Raw genomic sequence first — 21,906 nt, 5'->3', positions numbered from 1 at the left:
GTCCAAATTCATGTTTACCTATGTAGGTTATATGCACTTACATGAGTCTGTCTTGGCTCTTAGGAAGGTATGGATAAATATCTCCTAGATAGAATCTCCTCTGCCCACACTCTTCAGATGGATACTTTGATTCCTGCCAGGAGGGTAAGGAGAAGGCTAAGACCAGAAGCTGGCTACTTTCCTCTCCTCAGAGAGAGAGAGAGGGTATTGGACTAGAATTATATCTGTCTGCTTCCCAGGGGATGTAATTTTTAGGCTCAAGCTGAGCTCCTAGTAATAATAGCATTTATATAGCAACCTATCATGTGCTAAGCACTTTGTGATATTATCTCACTTGATTCTCACAAAAGCCCTGAGAGGTAAATGCTATTATTATCCCTATTTTACAGTTGGGGAAACTGAGGTAGCAGAGGTTAAGTGATTTGTCCAAGGCCACACAGGTATCTGGGGTTGAATTTGAAGTCAGAACTTCCTGACTCCAGGCCCAATGTTATGTCCATTATGCCTTCGATCTGCCCCTGTCTAGCTGTCACTATCCTTTGATCCCTGATCATTATCCTTTAATGGGGAAGGAGTATTCCAAATTATGTATTCAGGGCAGGGCTGAGGAACTGCGGCCTCGAGGCCACATGTGGCCCTCTATGTCTTCAAGTGCAGCCCTTTGACTGAATCCAAACTTTACAGTACAAATTCTTTTAATGAAAGAATTTCTTCTGTAAAACTTGGACTCAGTCAAAAGGCTGCATCCAAGGACATAGAAAGCCACCTGTGGCCTCAAGACCACAGGTCCCCCAACCCTGAAGATTTGACTCCTTTCCCACCAAATTTCAGTTCCATGATGAACACATGAAGCAAAAAGCAAACTCATTTATTTAAGCTTGTAGCAAAACAGAGAAGACATATGTATATATATGTATATATATATATATATATATATATATATCAGACTATAATAGACAATATAGAACAAATGAGCTTTCCTATTAGAAATGAGACGTCTTAACTGAACTGAGTATCAGCTCCTCTACTTGTCAGCTTCTTGTTAGAATTCTTCTCTCTCTTCAAGAACCTAAAGAAGATCTGGAACTCTGTATATTTTTTTGAAGCTGGAAGTCATGAAACCAGTATCTCCCTTCCTCCAAGTTTACATCTACTCTACCCCTCATGAAGGCCGAGAGATTGACTCTTTTCCCACTAAAAAGAAGACTCCCATGCAAATGTGCCTTGAGCCATGGGTTACATGTCTATATTAATGCATCTTGTCTTGGACCTGGTCATAGGTGCTGATTCTCTGTGCCATTAGGAGGACCTAATCCTTGCTTGAAATATCTTCTTTCTTTACTAAGGTGGGCCTAACTTTGGGACTTTCTCTTAGAGCTTGTACTTCTGTATGATTTATGAGAGCTAGCAATCTGTTTTTGTATAGAGGACAGAGCTAGAATTCTCATTTTTGATATACAGAATGTGGAATCAACATAATTTACAAATGAAGACTCTAGTTCTTTTTTTACTTATTTAAAGGAATGCTGTAAAAATGTTGCAACATTAATGAATAAATGGATGACATAGCACAGAACTTAAGATGTAAACCTGGGCTTTATATTTGAATTTTCACCTATATAGAAAATTGGGGCCAGATTCCTGTAATTAGAAAAAGAGTCTCCAACATGGAAATATGTTTTGTGTGACTAAACATGTATAAATTATATCACATTGCTTTCCTTCTCAGTGCAGGGGGGGATTGAGAGGGAAGGAGAGAATTTGGAAATCAGAATTTAAAAAAAGAGTGTTCGAAGTTATTTTTATATGTAATTGGCGAAAAAAATTCTTCCACTTGTTTATTGTTGCTGACATTACAACACTTGTATCAGAGGTCAGTGAACTTTTGTATTTTAGGCTTTGTGAGCCAAGAGGTAATATCATATAGGTACTTATATAACAAGAGAGGAAGCAAATTTCCACAAATTTGTTACTGATGAAGTTCAAAATATAGTAATGATGATAATAGAATACACTTTTTTCGGGGGGGGTGATATAGGTCTACTAATGAGATGAGTGGAATTTGTATGTGTGTGTATGTGAGGGGGTGAGACACAATATTTCACTTAATTTGCATTCGGGATTAGTATTTCCCATCATCAAAACTGATTGCAAATGCTCATCTGTTAATGCTGATCTGAAATGATATTTCATGTATTCTAGCTCTGAAAATGTCTTTTCTCTTAGACACTGCCAAATACTGATATCATCCCACGAGTATGTGATATGCTCAATTTGTATCATCACTCAGATGGCATTTATAGAACTCTCTCAAAGTCTTCTTTTGATGTTTTTCTTTTAGCATATCATTACATCATAGATTGATTACTCTCAATTGAAGGTTAATTAGAAACTCCTCAACTGCTCAGTTAAATGGATTTTGAGAAAAGGACTTGAATCAAGGTCCAAAAAATGCTGCTGGAACTGTAGTTTGGGCTCAAAAAATATATCTGCTGCAAATTTCTATGAGAATAGAGCTCTTGCTTTTATATTTTGACAGCATGGGACGTATAAAGCAGCATGACCTTAGTTGTCACTCAAACATTAGTTATCACCGTATTTACTTTATCACAGCGTAAGTTTTGCATGTAAGTGCTGTTTTACTTTCTAATTTCAAGTTGAATTCCTAAAGAAATGTTATCAAGTCTACAGCAAAAGCTAATTTCCAAAGCCATTCCTTGTTCAATAACAGATTGAGCATGGTTCTTCTCATGCAGAAAAATTCCAATCCCAGCTGTGAGCTCAAAAAATTGTAATAAAATATTTTTCCCTTCTTTTCTTGTTTTAATATGATGGGTATGTTCCGGTAATTAAATAAAAAATAAAGTCACAGTGGTGGCAATGCACAGGGTACTTGAAATACTACTCAGTCATAACTGTGTCATTGTGATTTATAGGGCATCAAATATCAGTCCAAAGCCATGAAAGAGCCACACATAGATCTCAGTTGCGTCTATTCCACTCTGCCAATAGCCACAGACAGTACATAAATGAGTGATCATGGATGTATTCCAACAAAACTTTACTGAAAAATGTAAAAACCATTCTTAGCTTGCTTCTAGGCTCTATCAAAACATCTGGCAGCCCAGATTTGGCCCAGCACCTGTTGTTTGCTGACCTCTACTCTACATGAATTTTGTTATTACTTTGCCTATTAAGTTGATAATTTGGTATGGCACTGAACCTATAAATTAAATTAGGGAGTATTGCAATTTTTTTATATTGATGGAGCTCAACTATGAGCAATTAATCTTTCCAATTATTTATCTGTCTCTTTCTAGAAAGTATTTTTGTAGTTGAATTCATATAATTCCTATGTATTTTTTGATGGGTAAGTCCCAAAATATTTTATACTTGTGTTCTGCAAATAAATAAATACATTTATTATGTAAATGAATAACTGTAGTAATTTTGAATGAAATTTATCTTTCTCACTGTTCCTATAGGGCTTTATTGATAATAGAAAGACAAGATTTTTGTGGATTTTTTATATACTACTACTTTGTTGAAATTATCAATTCTTTTAATTTTAGAAATTAATCCATAGAGTTCTGCAAGTAGATAACATCTGTAAAACTGATGTTCGTGTTTCTTCTTTACCTAAACTTTTCTCTTCTTTTTGTCTTATTGCTGTAGTTATCATTTCTAGGAATATATAAAATAATACAGCTAATAATGGTCATAGAATTTCTCCCTTACAGATAATTGTAGCTCTTGATTTTAGGTAGCTATTTCTTATCTTAGTAAAGAAAGGTCCATTTTTTTCTATGTTTTCTTGTGCTTACAGCTCCTGGCACATAGTTAATATCTAATAAATGTTTGTTGTTTGATTGATTTGATCTAGAAGATTACTATTGCTACTGCTGTTGATTTTTTTTTAAGTTTACCTAAGGCAAAATAATTTAGTTTACCTCAGGCATAATAAATAAGTTAAGCCTTCCATTTGAATTCTGTGTGAATCTTTGTTTTCCAAATGTGTTTCTTATAAACAACATAGTGGATTTTGCTTTTAAATCCGTTCTGTAATACTTTTCCATTTTATGAGGGAATTCATTCTTCCCATTTGGGAGAAATATTTATTAAATAACTAATTGTTAATAGTGGGGAGACTCAGGATTTATCCCTCTCTGAACCTTATTCTCTAGTACTTGGCCAAACCAGCATCTAAAATACATTGCTGATGATGAGATTGGATCAATATTCTCCTAATCTGACTCAGATCCTACTTGGGCAGGGAAACCCATGGTATTCTACTCAGGTTTTGGGGAATAAACTCTTTGATTAAATTGTCCAAGACTAGAGATGATTTGGAAGTAAATCACTTGATCAAAGTCAAATCTCCCAATCTCGTATTAGAATAGGTTCACTTCTCAATTATAATATTTATTCTCTTTCATTACTTGTTAACCAATCAGAGTCAATTGCCACCCTCAGGAACACCCACATTTCCAAGGGTATAGAAGCTTGAATGGGTTCCTTGATTGGTCTTTGACATTTAAGAGTGTCACTGATGCCTTTTATTAATAATATGCTAGCATTATTAATAAAATGATTAGTTACCCAGAAATTGTCTAAATTTTTTTATACATCACATATTCATGCTCAGGGTTATGATTATTAATTTCTCATTTCCCTTCATCATAACTTCATCTACCTTTCTTGGTCCCCTCTTCTTCCTTTACAGAAAAAAAAAGGTAGTAAAAGAATGGGTATTTGATCAATGTTGTGCCCTTCTTCCTCCTTCTCCCAACCTCTGTCCACATGAGGAGTCATACTCTTGAATGTGTGTGCTCCGTCCAAAAGAATATCACTTTTGACTCTTTATACTTCAAAAGGTATCTTGGCGCTTGGGGGCTAGATTTTTTTTCTTCCCAACTTATTTATTTTATCATTTTTTTCAAAAAATTGGGACAATTAACTTTTTTGTCTCCTGTAGTTTTCATTTATGATTTCTTGAAATATGGTTCTGGAAAACCAGACTTTGGTGAAGGCCATTGGATTTCAAATGGAACTGACTATGCCTGTAAACCCAAATCACCCTGACTCTCACTGATGGGCAAATAATATGTCCCTAGCATTATTAATAATGGTAGCATATTATTAATAAAAGGGATCAGTGACACTCTTAAATGTCAGAGACCGATCATGGAACCCACTCAAGCTTCTATAACCTTGGAAATGTGGGTGTTCCTGAGGGTGGTAATTGACTCTAATTGGTTAGCAAGCAATGAAAGGGAATATCATAATTGAGAGGTGAGCCTATTCTAATAAGAGACTGGGGGATTTGACTTTGATCAAATGATTTACTTCCAAATCACCTCTAGTCTTGGGCAATTTAATCAAAGAGTTTATTCCCCAAAACCTGAGTAGAATACAATGGGTTTCCCTGCCTAGGTAGGGTCTGAGTCAGATTAAGACTCTGTTTGAACTCTGATGGCTCAGAGTGAGTGTAAATAGCAATTGTTTCTGTTCTGGCTAGAAACTCTGAGGGTGTTACCCTCCCAGACTTCTTTTGTGAAGTCAGACTAGACGAGTGGGGAACCTGTGACCTTGAGGCCATGAGCTAGGTCATCTTATACCTCCATTCTTAACCTAGTCTTTAATTACTGAATGAGTATTGCCTCAGACAAATGGAGATCTGGAAAAGACATTAGCTTGTAAGGGTCAAGGTCTCCCACTTAATCTGGCGTCATCTTCAATCATCTTGACCTATGTCTTGCCACTGGAATCTGATGATTCTGAAGGAGAGAGTGAGACTGATGACTTTGCATAGCTTTTTCTCACTTAAAGCCAATTCACTTGCAAGTCAAGACATAACTCTTCTGACATTATTGGTCCTTTTCAAGAATGAAGGACCAGTAGCAACAACAACATCACTTAAGTCTGGATTATCAACAAAACAATAAATCAAGCCTTGATTTGTAGCATTTGCCAATTTCTATGGCAGAAGTGCTCACACTGAACATTTAGCAATCAACTCTTTCCAGCTGTTGTGAATTGTTTCTAGCACACTCATGAATGTGATCAACCCTAGTAATATATAATTGAAGTTCTCTGCTCCTATTCTGTTGCCTCTCATCTCTTCAACTATCCCAGTCCCCAATCACCAATTCTTACACTTTCTTTTTTCCTTTTAATGCTCTATTTATTATCCATAGTCCAAAGCTAAAATTTGTTTTGTTTCTAATTTCCAATCCTTCTTCCTAAACAATACTCTCCCTATCCCTACTGTTTCCTTTTTTAATGTACTCTCATAACAAACTTTTTATTTGTATGTATATGTGTGTGTATTGTTTGTATGAGTGAAGTTCACTCCTTTCCTCTTCCTCCATGTTCGTATATTCCTCTATTCACACTTTTCACTTATGACAAATATTAAATTCCTTCTCATTATTTCTTATTTGTTCCCTAATATATTTTGTTTCCCCTTCCTTTTCTTTTCTCTCTTAAAACCTGCAAAATGAATAAAAACACCCTTTGTCTCAAATTCCTCTGTGACTCTGGAAGATAGTGGAGCTCTGAAGGGAAGTTTTTTCTTCCTATTAGAATACAATTAATTATCACTTAGTCCCTTCTAATTTGTTCAAATATATTGGCCTTTGCATGTTTCTTTTGGCTCTTGTATTTTTTTTTCTTTTCATTAAGAATACTTAAAAGTCCATCACTCTCCTCCCCCTCTTATAATCAGGATTATACGGTCTTGAAGAATAAGATATTTTTGTTTGTTAGTCATTACTTTTTTACCCTTTGGATAATCACATTCAAGATTTTCTCTCCTTTATAGTAGTTGAAGCACAGTTTTTTAATGATCCTACCAGTGTTTCCTTGATACTTGAACTCTTTCTTTCTGGTTAACTGCAATTTTTTTTCTTTTATTGGTGAAGAACAAACCAACGTCCCCAGTGCCACTCGTCTAATCCTTCTTTCCCAATCACCTCATCATTTAACTGAAACTGTTCCATCTAAAGTTACTGATGAACTCTTATTTGTTAAACCTAGGTCCCTTTTTCAATCCTCACCCTTCTTGATTTCTCTGCTGCATTTGACACTTGAGAAATTTATCTTCCTGGATGCTCTGAATTCTTTTCAGTTTTTGTGACCCCTCTCTTGGTTCTCTTCCTGCCTCCTCCTAACTGTGGGTATGCCTTAAGGTTGTTGTAGACCTCTTCTCTGGATATTCTCGTAAGCTCCCATGGGTTCAATTACCATCTCTATGTAGATCATTCCCAGTTCTATTTATCTAGTACTAGTCCAATATCACCAACTGCACACTAGACATTTCAAACAAGATATTCTATAGACATCTCAAACTCAACATGTCCAAAGCAAAACCTATTATCTTTCCCCCCAAACTCAGATCTCTTCCACTTTCCTAATATAATGATAATAATAATGATGGAGAGAGTATAATGAGACTCCATGTGGTGTAAGGGGCATATCATTTGTTGTAGCTGTGCATTGTTTTCCTGGTTCTCCTTACTTCATTCTGCATTAGTTCACAAAAGTCTTTCAGTGTTTCTATTTTGTGGTTGTATTTATCATGGTTGCTTTTTCTTATCACCCAGTATATCCCATTACATTCATGTACCACAATTTGTTGAGCCATTCTCCAATTATGGTCATCTACTTCTCTCTCCCTCCCTCTCCCCCACCGTTTTTGGTTTCTTGCTACCACAAAAATTGCTGCTATAAATATTTTGGTGTACATAGAGTCTTTCCTTTTGTCTATGAGTTCCTTGGGGGCAGGGATGGAAAGTGAGGAGGATGCAATTTGCCTAACAATTTAATCTTTCAGTCAAATGACTGTCATTCAGTCATTCAGTAGTATCTGATTCTTTATGACCCCATGGACTATAGCATGCCAGGTCCTTCTGTCCTCCACTATCTGTTAAAGTATGTCCAAGTTTATGGTAGTTGTTTCCATGACACTGTCTATGATCTCATATTCTTCTGTCCCCTTTTCCTTTTACCTTCAATCATTTTCAATATCAGGTTTCTTTTTCTCTCAATAAGTCCTGTCTTCTCATTATGTGACCAAAGTATTTAAGCTTCAGCTTCAGTATTTGACTTTCCAGTGAATAGTCCAAATTAATTTCTTTAAGTATTGACTGATTTGATCTCCTTGCTGTCCAAAGGACTCTCAAAAGTCTTCTCTAGCTCTACAGTTCAAAAGCATAGATTCTGTAGTACTCAGCTTTTCTTATAGTCCAGTTCTCATAGCCATACATACATACATACAAACCATAGCTATGACTAAATGGGCCTTTGTCAGTAACATGGTATTTTTGCTTTTTAGTATGATGTCCAGATGAGCATATCAATTTATTAAGCAGTATATGTCAATTGCTCAACAAACTGGGACCAGGCCTCCTCAGCTTTGGCTTTGGATTCCAAATACAGGGGAAGACAGATTTTTATACCTTAAAATCAATGAATCAAATAAGAACAATTAGTGAAAAGGAAACATTACAACATTGGGTTGTCTGATTTCTATTTGGAGAAAATATTAGGGACTTTCCAAGTTGGGAGGGGAGAGTGAACAGATGCAACTTGCTCAATTCAAAAAGAGGTGTACCACTCTCCCCAGGTGTCTGTGAACAGTAAAAGGAACATGGAAACAATAATTGATTGATCAGAATGGGGCAAGTTTTCTCTGAGCTGTGTAGTTGTGAGATAACTCCTTGCTTGCATCAATCTTTGTATCTGACTGAGCTTCTGGTCAGTTTGCTATTTACTTAGTAAACAGCAAGCAGAGCTGGTTCAGCTTTCCAGCAATGCAGGGCTAGGTTCAAACAATACAATAAGGTTTTCTCTCAGTTCACACAATTGAATAAAGTTTTCTCACAAGACAGAAGTTGGACTAAACCCATAATTGAATAGAAAGGGAACTGAGTTAGCTCCAGAATTGATTCACAAGATAAGAGTCATTGTGGTTCACTCAATTTTCACAATTACTCACTTGCTGTCCTAATCCATCCCAAATCCCTCAAAATAAAAATACAATTTGGGTATAAACCTAACCAGAATTCTTGGATGAGATAAAAGAAGAGTTTTTAAAAAAGAGTTAAATATGATTTAAGAAACCAAATTAAAGTGCTAGAGGAAAAAAATGGGAAAAGAAATGAGAGCTATGAAATAATAAAATTGGAAAGGGAATTATCAGCGATATAAAAACTTGCCCAAGCAAAAAACTCCCTGAAAATTAGAATAGATTAAATATAAATTAATGACTCCAGGAAACATCAAATAATTTTCAATCAAAGTCAAAGGATCAAAAATAAATAGAAGAAAATGTAAGATATTTCATAGCAAAAACAATTGACCTGGAAGAAAAGACCATTGTTTAAGCCATTTCCAATCATGTCTGACTCTTCATGGCTCCTTGTGGGGTTTTCTTGGCAAAGATACTGGAATGGTGCGCCATTTCCTTCTCCAGTTCATTTTACAGATGTAGAAACTGAGGCAAACAAGGTTAACTGACTTGCCCAGAGTTACAACCAGAAAGTGTCTGAGGCTGGATTTGAATTCAGATCTTCCTAACTCTTGGCCTCACACTCTATTCACTGTGCCACTTAGCTACTCAGGAAAAAAAGGATCAAGAAGAGAAAATTTAAGGCTCATTGGATTAGCTGAAAGTCATGGCCAACCCCTCCTCACCCAACCCAAACCAAAAAAACCCCCAAAACTCTAGACATTATATTTCAGAAAATCATGTCTTCCAGTGATGGATCTGACAGAAATTAAAAATGTTTCAGTGTCTGACATATCTCCATAGGCTGTCCTACAATACAGCTTCCAACAAAACATGGCTGTCATGAATCCCAGGTAACAGAATTGTTTACCTTCGTACCAAGAAAGTTGGAAAAGCACCCAAATCAGCCTGTGGTGTGTGCCCAGGAAGACTTAGAGGGGTTTGTGCAGTGAGATCTAAACTTCTTATGAGGCTATCAAAGACAAAAAAAACATATCAGCAGGGCTTGTGGTAGCTCCATGTGTGCTAAATGTGTCTGTGACTGAATCAAATGTTCTTTCCTGATTGAGAAGAAAATCGTTGTGAATGTGCTGAAGACACAAGCACAGAGTCAAAAAAGTGAATAAAAATAGATATGTTTTCTGAATATTAAAAAAAATTAAAATGTAAAAAAAAAGAAAATCATAAAAGAAAACTTCCTAGATCTCTTAGAACCACAGGATAAAGTAGAAATAGAGTCATTCAATCAACTCCTTAAAGAAATCCCATAATGAAAATTCCCAGGAGCATTTTAACCAAAATCCAGAGCTTCTGGATCAAAGGAAAGATGCTGTAAGTACTTAGACAGAAATTCATGTACTGAGGAGATAGCCTTATGATCAGGATCACACAAGATTTAGCAGAGATCACTATAAAGCAGTGGAGAGCTTATAATACCAGATTTCATAAGGCAAAAGATCTAGGCTTACAACCAAGAATTACTTACCTAGAAAAATTGAGTATAATCCTACAAAGGTAGAAATTGATGTTTAATATAAGAGTACTTCTAATTAAAAAAGACTGCATAGAAAGCTGTGCAGAAACTTTGACATACAAGCACAGAGAAGCATGAAACGATAAACATGTGAAAAAGAACTAAATAAGGAAAAAACTGATCGCATTCTAAGTTACCCTCAGAATTCTATAATCATCAGGGGTCATATAGGGAATCTAATTAGACAGTAGGCTTGTGAGTGAATGGTTCTGTTATGTTTTAAGGACCTTAAAAAAGGGAAAGAATAAGAGAATAGTAGGAATACTTAGAGAGGATGGAGAAGAGGAATGGGGAAAGTTATTTCACATAATTGTTGTAGAAATAAAAGTTTATACAAACGATGCACAAAGTTCTGGTTCTGCTCACTTCATTTTGCACCAGGTCATTTAAATCTTCTTATGTTTTTCTGAAGCCATCCTGCTCATTATTTCTTACAGCACAAGAGTATTCCATCACAAATCATGTATCACAGTTCATTCAGCCATTCCCCAATTGATGGTCACGCTCCAATTTCCAAATTTTTGCTATCACAAAAAAACCTGCTATAAATGTTTGTGTTCATATAGGTACTTTTCCTCTCTATTTGATCTCTTTGAGATACAGACCTAGTAGTTGTATTGCTAGGTCAAAAAGTACCGAGAATGACACTTTCACAAAAATTGACCTTGTATTAGGGGATTAAAAATCCTGCAAATTATTTCAGGAAAGCAGAAATATTAAATCTATTTCTTGCTGACCACAACCCAATAAAATTATATTCAATAAATGACTCCCAAAGAAACAATTAAAAATTAACTGGAGACTACATAAATTAATCCAAAAGAAAGGATAGGTCAAAAACAAATCATAGAAACAATTGAAATAATCAACAATTTCATTAAAAATAATGACAATAATGAGAAAACATGCTAGTATTTTTGGGATACAGCCAAAACAGTACTTGTGAAAAATGTATGTCTCTAAGCACTTTCATTAATAAAAGATAAAAAGAACAGATTAATGAATTGGGGATGCAATTAGAAACATCTAAAATACCAACAAATTCATCTCTTCTTTCCTATAAAATGCCAAAATAGAAATCCTGACCTTAACAAAATTGAAAACAAAAACAAAACAAAACAAAAACACACAAGCCATTGTATTTAAAACTAGAAGCTGATTTTTTTGGGGGTGGGCTTAAAATTTAAACTTAAATACAAAATGAGAAAAGAAAAAAAATATTGCCATGTACTCTGCAGAACACAAGAGAGGATTCAATATAAAACAATACATTTCCATTTCAAGAAAACCTATATAAATAATACATGTTGCTTTCAAAGCTGCCCAGCTTTTACATGGCTTCCTTGTTGGTTTTCTTTTGTTCTTTGCTGTATACTTTTTACTTTATTTTTTCCTTTCCCTCGCCTTACCACCCCAAAGAAGGCTACAATTAAGCATGGATATACATATATTTCTATAAACACACATACACACACATATATACACATAGACACTCATTCACATATATGTAAAACTGTACTATGCTCATATTCTTCTATCATCTGTTTCTCTGAAGGTGATTAGCATCTTCCTTCATAAGCCCAAGTCTTTACACGTTTTCTAAATAAACCAGCTCATCATTCCTTTCAGCTCAGCAGTATTCCAACCCAATCACATCCTGAGAGATTGTCTATGAAAGTTCTCTCCCCCCATAATTTTCCACATTCCTTCTATTCTTGGCTACATAGGTCTTATTTTTATAAGAAAATTTTAATTTAAAATAATTAAAATTATCCTTTTTACACTTCAGCAATTCTCTGTCTTATAATATAATTTAAAGTCTGATACTACTGAATCTACTTCCTTTACATCTTTGTCCCCTGGTTTCTTTGAAGGTCCTGATGTTTTTTTCTACCAAATGAACTTTGTTATTATTTTTCTAACTCAGTAAAATAATTTTTTAATAATTTAATTAGAATGACATTGAATAAATGGATTGGCTAGGTAAAACTGTCATTTTAAAAATTATATTGGCTTTACCTACCCATAAACAATAAATATTACTTCATTTATTTAGATGTGAGTTCATTTGTACAAAAGTGTTTTAGGTTGATGTTCATATAGTTCTTGTATCTCTTTGGTAAATATATGCTCAGGTACTTTATACTGTCTAGGTATTTTAAATGTTCTAAAACCATATTGAATAATATTGCTGATACATAGTATAGCTCTTCTACATTTTTAATATACTAACATGAATTCTACTCCTGCCATTTATTTTTATCTTTGTGTGTATTTCTCATTTTCATAATGAAAGTGACATATTGTTGAATTCAAATTTTTAATGATATCCATTTCCATTTTATGGGTAAATTCATCCCATTCACATTCTAATCTACAGTTACTTTTTTGCATATTTTCTTCCTTCCTATTTTTCCTCACTATCCTCATTCTATTTACCCTATCCCTCCTCACTCCTCTGCTTTACTTCTACCCACTATCTTGCCCTCCTATTCCTTAACTACCTACCCTCTAAGAGTCCCTCCATTATCCTCTCCCCCCACTCTATACCCTTGCCCTCTTGTTTCTTTCTGAATTTAGAAAACTTTTATGTCGTTCTAGATACATACGTTATTCCCTCTTTAAACCATTCCTACTGAAAGTAAGGTTCTAGCTCTACCTGCCCTCTCTACCACTAGCTTCTTCTGCATCATTTTTTTATTTTTCATTTGCATGAAATAATTGCCCCTTTTTACCTCTCCCTATACAGTTTGATTTTTTTAGAATCACCTCATTATACTTAGCCATTCTTTCAAACTACCCAAATAATGATCACAATCAAGAATACTGCTAATATTTTCACATGTACAAAGTAAATAATTTGACCTTATTGAGTCCTTTATAATTGGGATTTACCTTATATTTCTCCTGGATGTTACATGTTAAAATTTCCCTTAAGTTCTGGGGTTTTTGTCACAAGAGGCTGAAAGTCTTTGAGTTCATTAAATGTCCATTTTTTTTTCATTCAGGATTATACTTAACTTTGCTGGGTAAGTTATCCTTGGTCATAACCCCAGTTGTTTTTCTCTGTGGAAGATAGTATTCCAAGATCTGTGGTTCTTCAACATAGTAGCTGCTAGGTCTTGGGTAATTCTTATTTGTAGCTCCATGATATTTAAATAATTTTAAAATAAATATTGCTTCCAATATTTTCTCCTTAACCTGGGAGTTTTGAAACTTGGCTATAATATTCCTATAAGTTGTCCTCCTAGGGTCTCTTTCAGGTCATGATTGGTGGATTTTTTTCTATTTCTACTTTGCCTTCTTCTTCTAGAACTTGAGGGCAATTTTATTTGATAATTTCTTGTAATATCATATCAAAATTCTTTTTTTGATCATAATTTTCAGGAAGTTCAACTATTCTCATGTTATATCTTCTCAGTCTGTTCTCCAGATTGTTTGTTTTTCTGACGATATGTTTCACTTTCTCTTCTATTTTTTAAATCTTTTGATTTTGTTTATGAATTTCTTGGTGTCTTCCTGGTCCCTTCACCAATTCTAATTTTCAAGAAGTTATTTTCTTCCTTAAGTTTTGATTCTCTATTTCAACTCTAAGGTTGACTTTCTTTTCATATTTTTCTTGATCTTCTTGGATTACTCATTTTTTTCTAATTTTTCTTGATCTTTCTGCTTTAATTTTTAAAGTCCTTTTTAAATTCTTCCAAGAATTCTTTTTTGTGGTTGAGGTCATTTGATGTTTCTCATTGAAAAAGAAGTGGCTTTTTAAAGCTCCATTATCTTTCTCTGAATATTAAACCAGATTTTTTTCTATCTGCATAGTAATTATCTATGATTGGGTTCTTTCTCCTTTGCTTGCTCATTTTTATTAATGTATTCTTTTTGCTTTATTTTGTTTTTAGCAGCTATTAATGTAATCAAGTTGTAGTCTTGAAGTATAAGGAATGGTGTCTCAAGCCTCAGGTCCTTCTTACTATTATTTTATGAGGTCCGTCTTGAGGCCCTACCTTGGACTTTCCTCTCCAGTCCTAAGCCACAGCTAGGGCCCCCCAGCCATACTGTCCTGCAAAAGATCTTGCTACTTGCCATTCTTCTGGTGGCTACAAACTACAGCTTGTCCTCTCTGCCCCAGAACTGAAACCAGGGACCCTGTTCTCCTATAAGTGCCCACAGCCAACAGTGTCCCTACCCCCTCCTACTGAACTCACCAGGTGTATGCTAGCATCCTCCCTACCCACAGTCACAGCCGAGGATGTATCTGGTCAACACAGCTGTGTTTGGTCTCCCTCCATAGCAGAAGGTCCTTCCACCTTCTACGCAGCTGTTAGAGAACCCCCCCCCCCCCCACCAAAAAAAAACCTGTCTGCAAGAAGAAAGTTTCTAAGGCTGAGACTGCCTCTACACCCAGCTGCCCACAGAATTTGTTTTTTGTTGATTCCACAGAGTTGGCCTGGAAGTGTTTGCACTTCACTCAGGTCAAACCTCAGATCCTTGAGGTAGAGTCTTTCCTGGGATCTTCTCAAATTGTCTTAGGAGGACAACTGCTTTACCACATGTTTATTTCTATGCCTCTGAGGTGATGTTCTGTCTTTTTTTGTGGAGGAAATTTGGAGAGCTAAAAGTTTTCTGACCTACTCTGCCATCTTCCCAGAATCCTCTCCTGGAAGTTGATTAAAAAAGAAAACCAATAAGCTAGATAAGCCATTAACTAACTTGATTTTTGAAAAGAAAGAAGAAAATAAAATTGCCAGTATCAAAATGAGACAATGAATTCAATAAAAAGGAAATAATATAAATAAATTGGAAGTATTTCACTCAATTATTTCTCAATAAACCAACAGTCTAAATGAAATGGATAAATATTTACAAAAATATAAACTTTCCAAATTAACAGAACAGGAAATAAAAGACTGCAATAACTCAGTCTTACAAAAATAAATCAAATAAGCCATAAATGAATTCCCAGGATGGGGAAAAAAATAAACCCAGGACAAGGTGGATTCAAAAGTGAAATCTATCAAACATTTAAAGAATAGTTAATGCCAATACTACATAACATGTTTGAAAAAGTAGGAATAGAAGAAGTTCTACCAAATTCCTTTTACAAGTATGGTACTGATACCCATACTAGGGAAAGTCAAATCAAAGAATGAAAACTATCAACAAATATCTGTAATGAATATTCAGAAAAATATTAAAATATTAAAATGATACCACAGCAACATATCACAAAAATTGGACACTAGGACCAGATCCAATTTATGGCAAGAATGCAGAGCTGGTTCGACATTAGGAAAATGATAAGCATAACTCCCCATGTTAATAACAAAAATAATATAATTATATTAACAGGTAACAGAAAAAAACTTTAACAATATAAGGATCATTTCTGGTTTTTAAAAAAAATCACTGGAAGGCATAGGAGTTAATGTATTTTTCTTTAATATGATACATAATATTTATCTAAAATCAAGAGTCACTTTATCTGTAATGGTGGTAAATTGGAGATATTTCCAATTAGTTCAGTATACCATTGTTTTTCTCCTGATTACAGAACACAAAATGCCTAATTTAATTATGTAAAATTTAAAAAAGTCTTGTACAAACAAAAGTAATGTAGCTAAAATGAGAAGAAAAGCAGGAAACTAGGGGAAAAAATCTTTGCAGCAAATTTTTCTGATAAAGTCCTCATTTCTCAGATATATAGAGAACTAATTAATATTTGTAAGAATAAAAGCCACTCTCTAATTGATAAATGGTCAAAGGATCACTTAGGCAGTTTTTAGAGCATGAAATCCAAGCTATCAATAGTCATATGAAAAAATGCTCGAAATATTAATAATTAGTGAAGAGTAAGTTAAAATAACTCTGAGGTCTCATCTCACATATTGACAAAGTTGATAAAAAAGGGAAACAACAAATTCTAAAGGGGGTGTTCAAAAACAGTGTATTAATATGCTATTGGGTACAGCTGTATTTTGACCATGGCCCAAAAGCTACAATTCATATAATAATAGCAACATTGTACAGACAATCAATTTTGAAGGACTTAGCGGTTCTGATCAGGATGATGATCAACCACAATTCCAGAGGATTCATGATGAAGCATGTTACCCAGTCTCAGAGTACAGGTTGATATATGTCTCTTACATGTGTGTATGAATACATGTATATACATGTATATGTGTATGTAAATACATATGGAGATGCATGCATGTATACAAATATATATGTGTGTATACATATGTATGTTTATATTTATGTATACATGTCAATGCTGGAGTTTTTTTTGTTTTGACTTTGTAGGCCAGCAGCTTAGCTGATGGTCAGTGTTAGCAGCTAGGTGCTTTGTTTTCTCACACCAGATGGTCTTTTTCTTAGTTCTAAATGAAGGAGAGAGGGTTTTGTGTGTGTGTGTGTGTGTGTGTGTGTGTGTGTGTGTGTGTGTGTGTGTGTGTGTATACGGGGATGTGGGAAAAAGAGAGTGTGGATTTCAAAATAAAACCCAATTGAAAACATTAAAATAAAATAAAGGGGAATGAAAATTCTTCGAGCATGCCTCTTAGAGAAAGATGATCAGACATGTGGTTCTTGGTCCTTGGAGAAGAACTGGCCAGGGGCTAACGTCACAATATAGATTAGTAAGGATGTGGACCTCTTGTACTACCCTGAGTTCTTTGGTGTATGTCCAATGGGAAGAGAAATTTCCTGTCTAGCACCCAGAAATATATTTTCCATCTAGGGGAGTTAAATTCCTCATCTGGCTTCTATAGGATGAAAGGACTCCCGAGAATATTACCTGTCTAGTACCTGCAAATGCAGTTAGTTCCCTCTTGAAAGGAGTATAAACTATGGGTTAGTACTGAGTTTGGAGGACTTCAGGACCCTAGAGACAAGTGGGAATCATTGGAGAAGGAGTAGAATGACATTAGCTATTTATGGCTATTCTAAATTCATTATGTGTTTTCTGAATTGTTTGTGAAGTCGCAGGAGTCCTTTGACTTGTCCACTTGCTGTGGGGTGATCTTGTCACTTCTACCTTTGCAGTATCTCTCACGCCTGACCTCATCCCTCCACATGAGCAGCCTCACCTCAGTTTAGGCCCTAGGAACCTCGTCTAGATCATTGCAACATCATTGAACTGGTCTCTTTGCTTCAATTCTCACCACTCCATCTACTCTACATGCTCTGAATATCTGATCATGTGACTCCCATGCTTAACTCCAGTGGCTTCCTACTACTGGGATAAAATAGAAACTGGTTTTAAAGGCCTATAAAACTTATTTTTCCCACCTTATTGGACAAACTACTTTCTCTCTACCTGTGATACCCCATATCCCTACTTTGTAGGCTGGCAGCTTCGCTGATGGTCAGTGTTAGCAGCTAGGTGGTACAGCTGATAAAACAACTGGCCTGGAGTCAGGAAGACTCATCTTTCTGAGTTCAAATCTCACCTCAGACACTTACTATATGTGTGACCCTGGGCAAGTCATTATCACTGTTTGCCTCAGTTTCCTCATCTGTCAAATGAGTTGGAGAAGGAAGTGGCAAACTACTCAAAGTATCTTTGCCAAGAGAACCCCAAATGGGGTCACGGAGTCAGACATGACTGAACAACAAATACAAGATTAACTGGAGAGAGGGGCAGACAGGATCCAGGACTATAGAAGCTGGATGATCTTTGCTCTGTTCTCCAAGATGAATATAGGGCTAGACTTATATCTGTAAGCTATACCTTAGATACCTCAAGTCTGGTAAATCTCTGTTCAGAAGGAAAGTTGTTCCCCTAGTTCTTCTCAAAGGGGAATATACTCACTAGCTTAACCTCTTTCCACTGAATTCTGGTAACATAAAAAATTCCACCACAAATAGTGAGTAGGGCCATTTAATCAAACAAAACAGTAAGCAGAAATTAGAGAAGTTCTACAGATTACAAATATGCATAGTATATATACGTACACACACACACACACACACACACACACACACACACACACACACACAGGAATTCTTTGGCTAGAAGGACAAGATTTCACCTCAGACCAGGAGAGAGAACTATCTCCCAATGGGGCAGTTCACTCTCAACGATGCTTAGGTTTTCACATGCTGAAGGACAAGGAACATAATAGGTCAACTTCCCATACAAGACTGCAGCTCTGGGCTTCAGTTGACCATTCAAATGTTCACACCTTGTCTGTTTCTCTCTCTCCCTCTCAGCCACTTTCAGGTGTATGCAGAGTCTCTCAGATAGACAGGAGTCATATCTCTCTTCGTACAGTTACCATGGAGCACACCTCTGTTACACCTGGAATATGCTCCCCACTTACCTCTCTTATAGGGTCTGTCTTTTCCTTTAAGACTCAACTTCAGCACCATGTTTCACCTGAAGCCTTCCCTGATTCCCCACACTATTAGTGCTTCCCCTCCTAAACTCCTTCATATTTGATTGCTTTGCATGTTTTTATTTATTCACTTTTATGTTTGTGCTGTGTGTGTGTATATATACTTGCCTTCCTCATTAGACTGTACATTCCTCAAGAGTATATATTGTTTCATTCATTATACTTTTATCCCTTGCATCTAGCACAGTGCCTTAAGTACAGTAAGAGAGTAAGTCCTTAATTAATGTTTATTGATTAATTAATTTTCCTTTTTGGAAGGGAAGGGTCTTCTTTACTAATCTTATGAGTGATATGCAATACCAAAGTTATTCAAATTTCTATATATCTCATTTTTAGTGATTTAGAGCATTTTTTTCACATAATTGTTGGTAACTTTAATTCCTTCCACTGAAAACTGCCTATTCATATGCCTTTATAATTTAGATAGCAGACCTTTATAAAAAAAAAATTTGCTGCAGTCTTTTTCCCCTTCTCCATTAAAAACACTAGAGGGAGCATTTTACCTGTTTTTCAGACATGAGACCTTGAATAACTTGCCTCAAACACATGATAACACCAGTCCAAGGCTATATCTTCTCTGCTCATCTGCACACCTTTATTCATCAGGATGACTGGAGATGGCTTAGGAGGAGAAAGAGAGGTTGGTGACCTTGCATAGCCTCCCTCCCTCAAAGCAAAGTCAAGTGCAAGTCATGTCTTCATTTCTCTCATGTCATGGTCTTCTTCAAAAACAAAGGATGAATACAGACACTTTTATGAGGGTTTTTTATTGTGGGAAATACTGAACTAAAGGGTGAGACAGGTCTATGTGCCCCACAACACATGTTGTATGAAGCAGAGGTTCTTCAAAACCGATGGACACAAATGTTTTTGGAGTGTTCTTACGCTGCCCTGTCCCCCCAGGAGAAACTGAATTAAATGAGATTAATTCTACCTCTATTTGTAAAAAAGCATCACCATCTCCTAATACACTGATTGGTAGAGTACCATTCAGACCATACTTTTAGACATAGTCAATCATGTATGATTGAAAAGCCCTGGGACAAACCCTGTGCCTTTTCACCTCAAATAACATATGTCTTAATATTTTAAATTAATTTATTATTTATTTTAAACATTTGTTTTATTTTTAAAATTTTGAGTTTCAGATTCTCTCCCTTCCTCCAACCCCTTCCCCACTCATGAAGGCAAACAATATATCAGTTCTACATGTAAAATCACTCAAAACACATTTCCATATTAGCCATGTTGCAAAAAAAGCAAGAGAAATAAAGGAAGTAGAAAAAATATATTCAATTAGTATTCAGGGTTCATCAGCTCTCTCTCTGAAGGTAGAGAGCATTTTCATCATGGGTCATTTGGAATTATCTTGTGTCATTGTCTTGATGAAAGTGGCTAAGTCTTTCCCAGTTGATCATTGTTAAAATGGTTCTGCCCACTTCACTCTGCATCAATGCATATATGTCTTCCCAGGTTTATTTGAAACCATCTCCCTCATCATTTCTTATAACACAATAGTATTCCATCACAATTATATACTACAACTTGTTCAGCCATTCCCTAATTCATGGGCATCCCCTCAATTTCCACTTTTTGCTCCCACAAAAAGAGCTGCTATAAATATTTTTTGTATGTATAGATTCTTTTCCTTTTTCTTTGATCTTTTTGGGATATAGAACCTAGTAGCAGTTTTGTGTAGGCTCAAAGTATATACCCAGTTTTATAGCCCTTTAGGCATAGTTGCAAATTGTTCTCCAGAATGTTTCTAAAAGCATATAGTTCATGACTCCACCAATAGGGCATTAGTGTCCCTATTTTTTCCACATTCCACCCAGCATTTTTCATTTTTCTTTTTTGTCATGTTAGCCAATCTGATAGGTGTGAGGTGGTTCCTCAGAGATGTTTTAATTTTCATTTCTCTAACTAAGAGTGATTTACAGCATTTTCCATGTGAATAGATATAGCTTTTATTTCTTCTGAAAACTCCTTGTTCATATCCTTTGACCATTTATCAGTTGGGGAATGGTTCTTATTTTTATAAATTTGACTCAGTTCTCTACATATTTTAGAAATGAGCACTGTATCAGAGAAACTTACTGTAAAAAGTTTATCCCAATTTCCTGCTTTCCTTCTAATTTTGTTTGTGCAAAACCTTTTTAATTTCACATAGTCAAAATTATACTTTCAGTGATTCTCCTCATCTCTTGTTTGATCATAAAATCTTCCTTTACTCATAATTCTGACAGGTAAAATTTTCCACAATTCTCCAATTTGTTTATTGTTATCATCCTTTATGTCTAAATCATGTGCCCATTTTGATACAGTATGAAATGTTGGACTATGTCTAGTTTCTGCCATATTTTTCAGTTTTCTCAGCAAATTTTGTCAGATAGTGAGTTATTGCCCCCAAAACTTGGATATTTGGGTTTATCAAATTCTAGATTACTCAGGTCATTTGCTACTGTGTACTGTGCACATGTTTAGTCGTTTTTCAGTCATATCCAACTCTTTGCAACTCTTTTTTGGATTTTCTTGGCAAAGATATTGGAGTGGTTTGCCATTTCCTTATCCAGCTCATTTTATAGATGAGGAAACTGAGGCAAACAGGGTTAAGTGACTTGCCCAGAGTTGCACAGCTAGTTAGTAAGTGTCTGAGGCCAGTTTTTAAGTTAGTTCCTCCTGACTCTAGGCACAGCACTCAATCCACTGCGCCACGCAGCTGACCAAGCAAACCCTATAGAAAGTGGTAAAGAGTCAAACATGACTAAATGACTGAACAACAACAGTTGTGTACCTAATCTAGTCCAATGATCCACCATTCTATTTCTTATCCAGTTTCAGATCATTATGATGATTGCTGCTTTGTAATTTAATTTGAATTCTGGTTCTGCTAAATTGCCTCCCTTCACATTTAAAAAAAATTATTCCCCAGTTATTCTTGACCTTTTATTCTTCCAGTTAAA

At 35.5% G+C, this 21,906-nt stretch overlaps 1 protein-coding gene and 1 pseudogene across 1 annotated transcript in view; both read left to right on the top strand.

Annotated features, from left to right (window-relative positions):
• The window catches only part of CRYAA (crystallin alpha A), a 78,770-nt gene that overhangs the window by 15,644 nt on the left and 41,220 nt on the right, over positions 1-21,906 (top strand). The gene's annotated exons all lie outside the window — the stretch shown is intronic.
• Positions 9,786-10,137, top strand: LOC140503082 (large ribosomal subunit protein eL34-like; annotated as a pseudogene).

The sequence above is a fragment of the Notamacropus eugenii genome, chromosome 5 (genome assembly GCF_028372415.1).
Source record: "Notamacropus eugenii isolate mMacEug1 chromosome 5, mMacEug1.pri_v2, whole genome shotgun sequence".
In the NCBI taxonomy this organism is placed as follows: domain Eukaryota; kingdom Metazoa; phylum Chordata; class Mammalia; order Diprotodontia; family Macropodidae; genus Notamacropus; species Notamacropus eugenii.
The sequence above is the reverse complement of the archived record's forward strand: the minus strand, read 5'-3'. Positions and strand labels throughout refer to the sequence as shown.